Source organism: Haemaphysalis longicornis, unplaced genomic scaffold, assembly GCF_048455015.1.
Source record: "Haemaphysalis longicornis isolate Haplotype H1 unplaced genomic scaffold, Haemaphysalis longicornis Haplotype H1 scaffold_1, whole genome shotgun sequence".
NCBI classification, from domain to species: Eukaryota; Metazoa; Arthropoda; class Arachnida; order Ixodida; family Ixodidae; genus Haemaphysalis; species Haemaphysalis longicornis.
The window spans coordinates 73,626,960-73,635,703 of record NW_027526203.1 but is presented as its reverse complement, the minus strand read 5'-3'; the positions used below and the strand labels follow the sequence as shown (position 1 = coordinate 73,635,703).

Genomic DNA, 8,744 nt, shown 5'->3' with positions numbered 1-8,744 from the left:
CATTGCAAACATGTGAGCAATGCATACCTGTGAGGTTTTGTATTGTTATAAACACCTGTTCTTGTTTTTTAGTTAGCAGTTGTAAGTTTATTGCTTGGGTTCCTTCATGTCTTGTAGTCCTTGTTACTTTATTGTGCACTTTTATATGTAGACACTGATATGCAGTAGCTGCTAAATAGATAAAACTTGTGATACTACAGAGATCGTGTCAGCAATAACAAAAGCACATTGTAGCAATACAACAACAGACGGCATAGCATTTCCATTCAAGCATGCATCAACATATAGTCGCCACTACATACAGTTACATGAAGCACGTAACAGCACAAAGCACGTCATACATGATTAACCCTGCACAAGCATATGCACAGTTCATGTCCCTGGAACATAGCAAGAACACAACTGTTGCAATGAAATGTTTTGTTGGTCTAGTTGGTGCATTATGAATTATGAAATTTGCACTAACTGGACATACAAGAAAGCAGGTGTGAGGTGTGTGTCTTCCTTTCTCTGTACGTCCAGTTAGCGCATATTTCGTAATTCATAATTTTCGCAGTGCACTTAGTGCGGTAAAACATGCATGCTGGCATCCTAGCAGGCACTTGTTGCTATCATTGCTCACGTTGCACATGGACTTGCTCATGCATGCAACCATGACAAAGCTGACAGGACAATGTAGCGCAGCGTCCATGCAGTGATTGCATCCTGAACTATGTGCAGGATAGTGAGATCACCATTCCAATTTCTTTGCTGGCAACATGCTGCTCTTTGGTGCATGGGCCAAGGTATCAAGCACACACAATTGATTGGCATAACGTGTTCTGAAGTGTGAATTTCGCTACTGTACGCGTGACTGCTCAAACCTTAGACTGATCTTGGAGATGATACGGCTAGGAAAAAAGCACACTGATAAAGGAACCATGAAGACTTACAATTTAGCTCCAGTCCAAAGGGTGTCATGCCAGAAGAACACTCATGTCAATACAAAAGGAAAATTCAAGTACATTCATTTCGTGTTGAGGGAAACACGAAATGGGAGGTGATTCCCTAACTCCTCCCATTTTCAACTTCCATTACTGGCTGGCAGAGGTTTGCGAGTAGAGTTTTTTGGTTTTGCAGCAGATATGAAGGGAGAAATGGCTTCGTTGGAACAGTTGTGAACTGACGCCAATATTCAGTGGTTCGTAATAAAGGAACTGAAATCTGCAATATCTAAAGCATTCATTAGTAACTATAGCTTGTAGAAAAATGAAAGGCTCGTCTAAAAGGCTTTGCAATTTTCTATGACATCAAAAGTGCAGAAGCTGTTTCCGCAGCTTTCAGCTTCATTTATGCTACCACATATTTTGCATCGGGTAAACTTTCACCTCATGCAGCCTTTCAGCAATAGTACATTGCAGGTACTCATTATGTCGAGCTGAGATTAGCATATGTGTCGTTAAAAAAACCACAAGCATTACTTTCTTTCATGTTCTCGTCAGTTCTTAACGAAACTGTTCAGCTCTCGTGTAATGGTAGCATCCCTGCCTTGAGCTTGCTTATGGGTCCCTTTTCCCAGTGCTAGCAGCCCATAAACACGCACGCACATTATAGGTTCCGCAAAAAAACAAGTTTTGAGGGAAGGGCATGGTAAGAATAATATGAAGATATAAAAACAGTTGATGAGGAAGTAAAAGCACATGCCTGTAACAGACTGAAGTGGACAACACCACATGCGCAGGGAGGGCGAGAAGCTTCAAAAAGGTCACAGTGCAAACGCCTTCTCGTCAGAAAAACCATTGGCTCGCTGTCTGGAAGTGCGAAGCTAGTCCACTTTATTGTTTTTTTACGTCCCGTAATGAAGACAACAGGAAGCAAAGCAAGTAAAAAAAAGATCAAAACAGGGGACTCAGCTAGTATGTCAGTATGCAGCTGAGCTCTCTTGCCTAGGAAGTGTGGACTAGGGCAGCAGGAGTGCAACAAAGTTGTCAAGACGCAAAAACAGAAGTACAGAAAGAGAAAAAGAGACACTTCATTTCGCTCCCTGAAAAAGCGGCCACACCGAAGGTGCCATAGTCAACACCAGGGTCATAGCCAGAAATTTTTTTTTGGGGGGGCCTCCCGGTCCAGACCTCATCACGAACAAAGCCCTCAAGAATCTAGAAGATCGATCTATCGAGAAACTAACGGCGTACTACAACAAATGCTGGAAAACCGGCTCACTGCCACCACAATGGCAGAAGGCCAAGATGATACTCATCCCCAAACCGGGGAAACGGCCGAGCACGGACAACCTCCACCCAATATCGCTCACGTCCTGCGTGGGCAAAGTGCTGGAGCACGTCGTGCTAAACAGGTGGCAAGAGTACCTCGAAAGAGAGGGGCTGTATCCCGAGACGATCATCGGCTTTCGACAACACCTTAGCACACAGGACGCCATGATCCAACTCAAACATCAAATCATAGACAAGACACCAAAGACACCATGGCAGTACTCGGCCTCGACCTGCAATGTGCTTTTGATAAAGTCAAACACTCCGCCATCCTAAAGCAAGTGTCCCAACTCAATATGGGCGAGAGAACGTATAACTTCGTCAAGGACTTCCTCACAGGCAGGACAGCGGAACTTAGGGCCGGCGACCTGAAGGTGAAGGAGAAACGCCTAGGTAGCACAGGAACGCCTCAAGGCTCAGTCATTTCACCACTGCTGTCCAACCTCGTGATGATCAGAGTAGCCGAAAGCCTGAGCAGAATCAACGAGGTCAAGTACACGATCTATGCAGACGACATCACGCTGTGGGTAGACGGAGGCAGCGATGCTCACATAGAGTCTACGCTGCAAACAGCCGTCGATACAATCGAAGGCTGCCTCAAAGGCACCGGACTCAAATGCTCACCGAACAAGTCGGAGCTTTTGTTGTACGTACCGATCAGAAACCGCAGAATCAAAGACCAAAGGGAACACGAGAAGATCAAGATCAAGACCAGCGACGGGACAACGATACCGATAGTGAACATGATCAGAGTGCTGGGGATGACAATAGAGTCACATGGCAGGAACGGTGACACGATCACCCGACTCACCGGGAAGGCGGCGAACGCGACCAGACTTCTTAAAGCGTGTTTCTACATGGAAAGGAGGAATGAGAGAAGAAAATCTAACTAGGCTCATACACTCGTTTGTGATCTGCCACATAGCCTACGTGGCGGCATTCCACAAATGGAGGAAGAGCGAGAAAAACAAGATCGACGTACTGATACGCAGAGCCTACAAGACGGCAATGGGACTACCCGAGACGACCAACACGAATCGCCTGCTCCAGCTAGGAGCCCATAACACCTTGGACGAAATTGCCGAAGCACAAAGGACCGCTCAGCTTGAGAGGCTGTCAACCACCAAAGCAGGCAGAACGATTTTGAACAACCTCGGCATAGGCTTCCACGAGCAACAAGGGGCGAAAAGCTCAATTCCCGACGACGTACGACGAAACCTCACAGTAGATCTTATTCCAAAGAATGTACACCCGGAGTTCAACAAAGGCAGAAGAAGAGCGAGAGCCAAAGCGCTAACAGACATACACGCCAGCGACACCAAGGCCAGATACGTGGACGTGGCAGAGTATGCCGGCCGCAACGGTTTCGCCGTCGCCGTGGTCGACGCCGACAGAAACACCCGCACGGCAGCGAGCACGTTATGCACTCAATCCGAAGAGGCCGAGGAGATAGCAATCGCTCTGGCCATCGCAGACCGGGATTGCCAGACCGTGCTGAGCGACTCCAGACAGGCTGTAAGGAACTTTTCCAAGGGCAGAATCGCACCGACGGCAGTCTGCATACTACAAGAAGTGAAAGGAAACAAGAAGGTACGCATCAAGTGGTTCCCGGCGCACGTGGGCGAGGCGTCGGAAAGAAACGCAAACCGCAACGAAACGGCACACGCTAAGGCGCGAGCACTAACCGACCGCGCTCACGGCGACCGTCCGCTATGGTTTAGTACACGAGACAGGATCATTAACTACAACGAGATAACCAAGGCCTTCTGTCTGACCCGAAGACTTCTTTCGCCGCCCTGCACGGGGCTAAACAGGTCGCAGGCCGTTGTATTCAGGCAACTACAAACGGGCACTCTGCCGAGCCCGGCACTGCTCCACAGAAAGTATCCTCAGTCACACCCGAACAACAAGTGCAAGACATGCCGCAGGGAGACGGCCACCTTTGCACACATGTTGTGGGATTGTATCAAGAATCCAGATGAGGCTAAATCAGGACGCATACCGCCGCGACTAGAGGCCGCGACGATGAGCAACAACCAAGAAGAACAACTATGGGCCGTCCAGCAGGCCCTCGAGGCGCTGGCGAGGCAGGAACCCGGGGAGCCGGCAACGGCCAGCGGGATCCGTGCCACACGCCCGCCACGAGGACGACGTAGGCCCAGTCTACGCGCGAAAGCGTGCACTGCAGGCATCAATAAAGTTTTTCCAATCCAATCGGGGGGGGGGGGGGTTGAATATTGGGAAGGGGTAGTTTTGCTGAAAGCAACACTTCGTACTGCTTACATGCTGCCTGGAAACGATCTCGGGGGGGGGGGGGCCGTTGAATATTGGGAAGGGGTAGTTTTGCTGAAAGCAACACTTCGTACTGCTTACATGCTGCCTGGAAACGATCTCGGGGGGGGGGGGGGGAGGGGGGGGGGGTTGAATCCTGTGAATTCCCCCTCTGGCTATGGCCCTGGTCAACACCCTCTAGATAAGAAAGCCCAGCTGCATACTTAAATGCCCCAGAGTACCCAGTTTTGACCATGTTTATAAGCCTGTTATGTTCCTTTTTCTGTTATGAAACGTAATGATTGCCTGAATGACTTCGTTTGGGAATAGGACTGAGGCCTTGTAGAGTTATTGCGAGATGACAGAAGGGTGGCCGAAATCTCAAAAGTCTCATATATGAAACCTATTTTCAGCGCTTGTTGTCAAATTTTATCTCTATGAGAGAAACAAAGGGCAGAGTTGGCCCAATTATGACCGAGATAAGAGGCGAGCTTCAAAAACACCCTCCCCTTGACGTATGACCGCACGTCACCCAGGCGATGCGGGAAAGCCCTTTACCACGAGCGGCGAATGGTGGCATGTCTTGGAACCACAGAATAGTTACAAAATTAATTCGAAATTTTATAACACTGCTAACCAACTTGAAGCTGATTCAAGTTTTTCATTATCTGCTTCGATATGCAGAAGCTTCAGTTATCAGCACACGTACACCTAGCTACTGCAGCTGATGCTGACAGCACAAAATGATAATGAGAACACTCTTGTGCCATTTCAGCTACAGTGCATACTACTTAAAAAAAGGTGCTATTTTGTGTAAATAGAGAGGTCAACAAATGGCCATAGTGAATTACACCAAAGAAATCTACATAAATTGGGGGCACATATTTCCACAACTTTATACTCTGCAGTCACGTTACGGCTTCTCTTGGGGGCCTGTCGCAACAGTGCACTAGCGCTACAAGTAAACAAATTGCGAATAAACCGCACCCGATGCTCCCTCACAAGAAACGACTAATTTTTTATGGCTCTCTAGTTATTCAATTCTAGTCAGTTGCATCGTCCAAAATGAGATCAAAATCCGTAGCTGCGATGTAGCACGGCACATGTTTATGTCATGCTCAAATTCAATGGTGTGTATTCCTTGATGGTATCAATGTTTCCAAACTACAGTTTTTCCATCACAGCTTCGAATCACTGCCCTGGCCGTTAAATTTGGACTACCCCCCCCCCCCCCCCCCTTCCCGTTGTGGCGCAAAGCCCTGGCAATACTGTATTAGGTCACACGTGAGGGGGGTAATTTGGAACCGGCCCCTTTAAAGCACTAACTACTGAACAATCGCAGCCATGCTTTCCATTTAGAAAAAAGAATTGTTTCAAGGTATGACCATTAAATGTTTTGAATGAATCAGTGTGCCATTTGGGCTTCATGGTACCTATCTCTTTCTTTTTGTTCTGCTGTCAGGTACTGCAAAACCACTGTTATCACCAATCAGTGTGTGGATGATATGCAAATGCAGACAGTTTCACAGCATATGTGAAAAGGCATGGTCACAGCAACACAATTTCATATGTAAACTAGTAAACAATGCAAACAGTAACAGCTAACACACAATACAGGGATGGCTACCGAACAGTTGGTGCCAGTACAAATCTTTTTTAGTAAAACCTGCACGTAAGAACCACCCCACAAATTTCTTGACTTCCCTTTGTCTTCTTTTAGTTGGTCAGGCATCCTTATGTTTACGCGCTCGTCACGTACGTCTGCTTGTACATGATGACCTCGTAAACAAGCTTTTTCAATACTTTGCCAAACCAAGCAACATATGCGGAAGAGGCATTAATTTCATGGCAACTAAATAAAAAAGAAAATCCCCCTCGCGAGGGGCACGATCAAATGCAGAGCATTTCCGCGGGAATCCAACGCGGCGAGAGGGTGTTGCGCACGTCCCCACTTGTTGTGCGCCCGAACCGAACGCGGCGAGAAAGGGCGTTGCGAGCGGAGAGAAGGCGAGGAGGACGCGGGGGAGAGGGCGCACCTGTGGCCGACGGTTGAATGAGTCAAGGATATAAGGCGCGTGCGTAACCTTCCATTCTGTGTCGGCATTGTGGAGCAGTCGGTAGAGCGCCGTGTACCTTGCGTTCCGCCCGCAGAGTCGTGGGATCGAAACCTGGCGCCGGAAAGCATTATTTTTTTATATAGTGTAGGGGGAGCGATGCGGACTGCGGGATGCGGACTACGGACGCCAAAGCGGGTGACATCGTGAGTTACTGAAATGCTCTGCATTTAAAACAATTAAATGAAAAACATTTTCGATGAAATCCTAGGGTGTATACCAACTTTCCAGGGGATCAGTGCTAACCTAAAAGGCAGTTTAAAATCCCTGAGGGTTGCAGTGCATTGTTCAGAAATAACCGAGGAAGCTCAAGGGTAACTAGGTGATGATGTCGGGCTGCAATAAAGCAGTGTCAGCCTATCTCGAGACCATCTACAGGAGGCAAAGAAGCACTTTGTCGGGATACACCAAGTCCCCAGATGATGATGAAGATGATTGCTGATTTCTTGTGACGCAAGGCCACCTAGGGCGAAGAGCGCCAAAATATACTTGCTCACACATAGGGATAAGTGAAAATCAAATCACACCTCCACCCAACAGCATGCTTACCCAGATTGAATATGCTGCTTCTTGATGAAACAGTGTCTACGAAGTGGCACATATCCATAAAGGTCACTCACCATGCCTTGAAACTTTGACCAAGTGGCCTCCCAGCAATGGCACTTTGCACACCAGGAGTGCAGGCTTCACAGTGTGTCTGCATCTGAGTTGGGTGTGCAACATGGCAAGACTAAACATGCTAAGTTATGTGGACAGGACTTTGAAGGCAGATTTCCAGGTTCCTTCAATAACGTGAAAGCTATAAGCAAGATAGGTCGAATAAATAGAAGCCACTGCGACTACATGTAATCCTGCATTACATGTTCCCAAGTCTCATGGCAGCCTGATTTTCATGGTAAACCAAAAGTTGGCTCAACAATTGTCCCCATTTACATGCAATAAATAATCCGCCAACACAATGACAATGTGCATGCTTAATACAACTACTCGAGCAAAACTGGTAATGCTGGCGGCACTTGCAAAACACACCACGGTTTACGAGCTCCGGAACATGTGTGACACACTTAACCTCATGAAGTGTGCGCACCTAGGGAAAAAAAAAGTACAATGAGGACGACCTAAACCAAGGATTTGGATACCGGAAGGATTAGTTGGCCACACAACCGAAAAAGACAACAAAAAGAACTGCAAATATGGGCCACCCAGACAAGCGCTACTGTGCTCGTGAAAAGCGTATGAATGAACCTTGACACCACAGGGAAAGCAAGGTTCCACAATGGCCAACCTCCATATGGACGACAGTGGTGCTGGTTAGTCAAGGGAACAGAAGGGCTTGGATTAGTCGCCTGTACGGAAAATTTTTCTCATGCAGACAGTTGCAGAAATAGCAGTTAAAGGGGTGCACGTTATCCACGCGGCTTGACTTGAAGAAAGGCTTCTGGCAATTCAGAATGCCCGAAAGAATGCAGATGTACCGTGTGTTTGCACTCCAGGGCTGGCACACGCCTCTGCTTGTTGCAGTTGGGAAAGTGTGAGAACCTTGGGCATTGCAGAGAGTCATTACTGATATCTTAGAAATCTTCCCAACATCACCAAAGGAGGACATTCTAATACATACATTACAACTCAGCAACTCGACATAACAACCAGTAGAGTACTACGAAGGCTTTGTGAAGTGGTCGCCGAACTAAAACTTTGGCGTGAAACTACACAAGCCTCATTATCCGGAGCCATGCACTCAAAGACTAAGGGCCAGAACATGCACAAAAAAAAAGGTTGAAGCAACGAAAGAATCAAGAGGTGCCCACGATGGCCCCTTTTTGTAATTCTGCAGTGTCCACAAAAGTTCTGGCCAACCTGGCAGAATGACCAGAACAAGAAGATGTGCCGTGATTGTGGTTAGAAAAAAAAAAAAAACACCGTACTAGACACCAGCAAGAAAAGACTCCATGGAAGCAGCAATTATGCAATACTATGCTGCAAATTTAAAAAAAGCCTGCTTGCTTATTTGGCACACGAAAAAAAGTCATGGCCATCAGGAAAACTGCTTCCATCTCAAGCCAAAGAAACTACATTGTGAATGGAATGAACGCATTACCATCCTCTT

The 8,744-nt window shown here is 47.3% G+C and overlaps 1 pseudogene; it reads left to right on the top strand.

The window, feature by feature from the left end:
- The first annotated feature begins 2,548 nt into the window (after positions 1–2,548).
- On the top strand, positions 2,549–8,506 carry LOC144179149 (uncharacterized; annotated as a pseudogene).
- Positions 8,507–8,744: the final 238 nt, after the last annotated feature.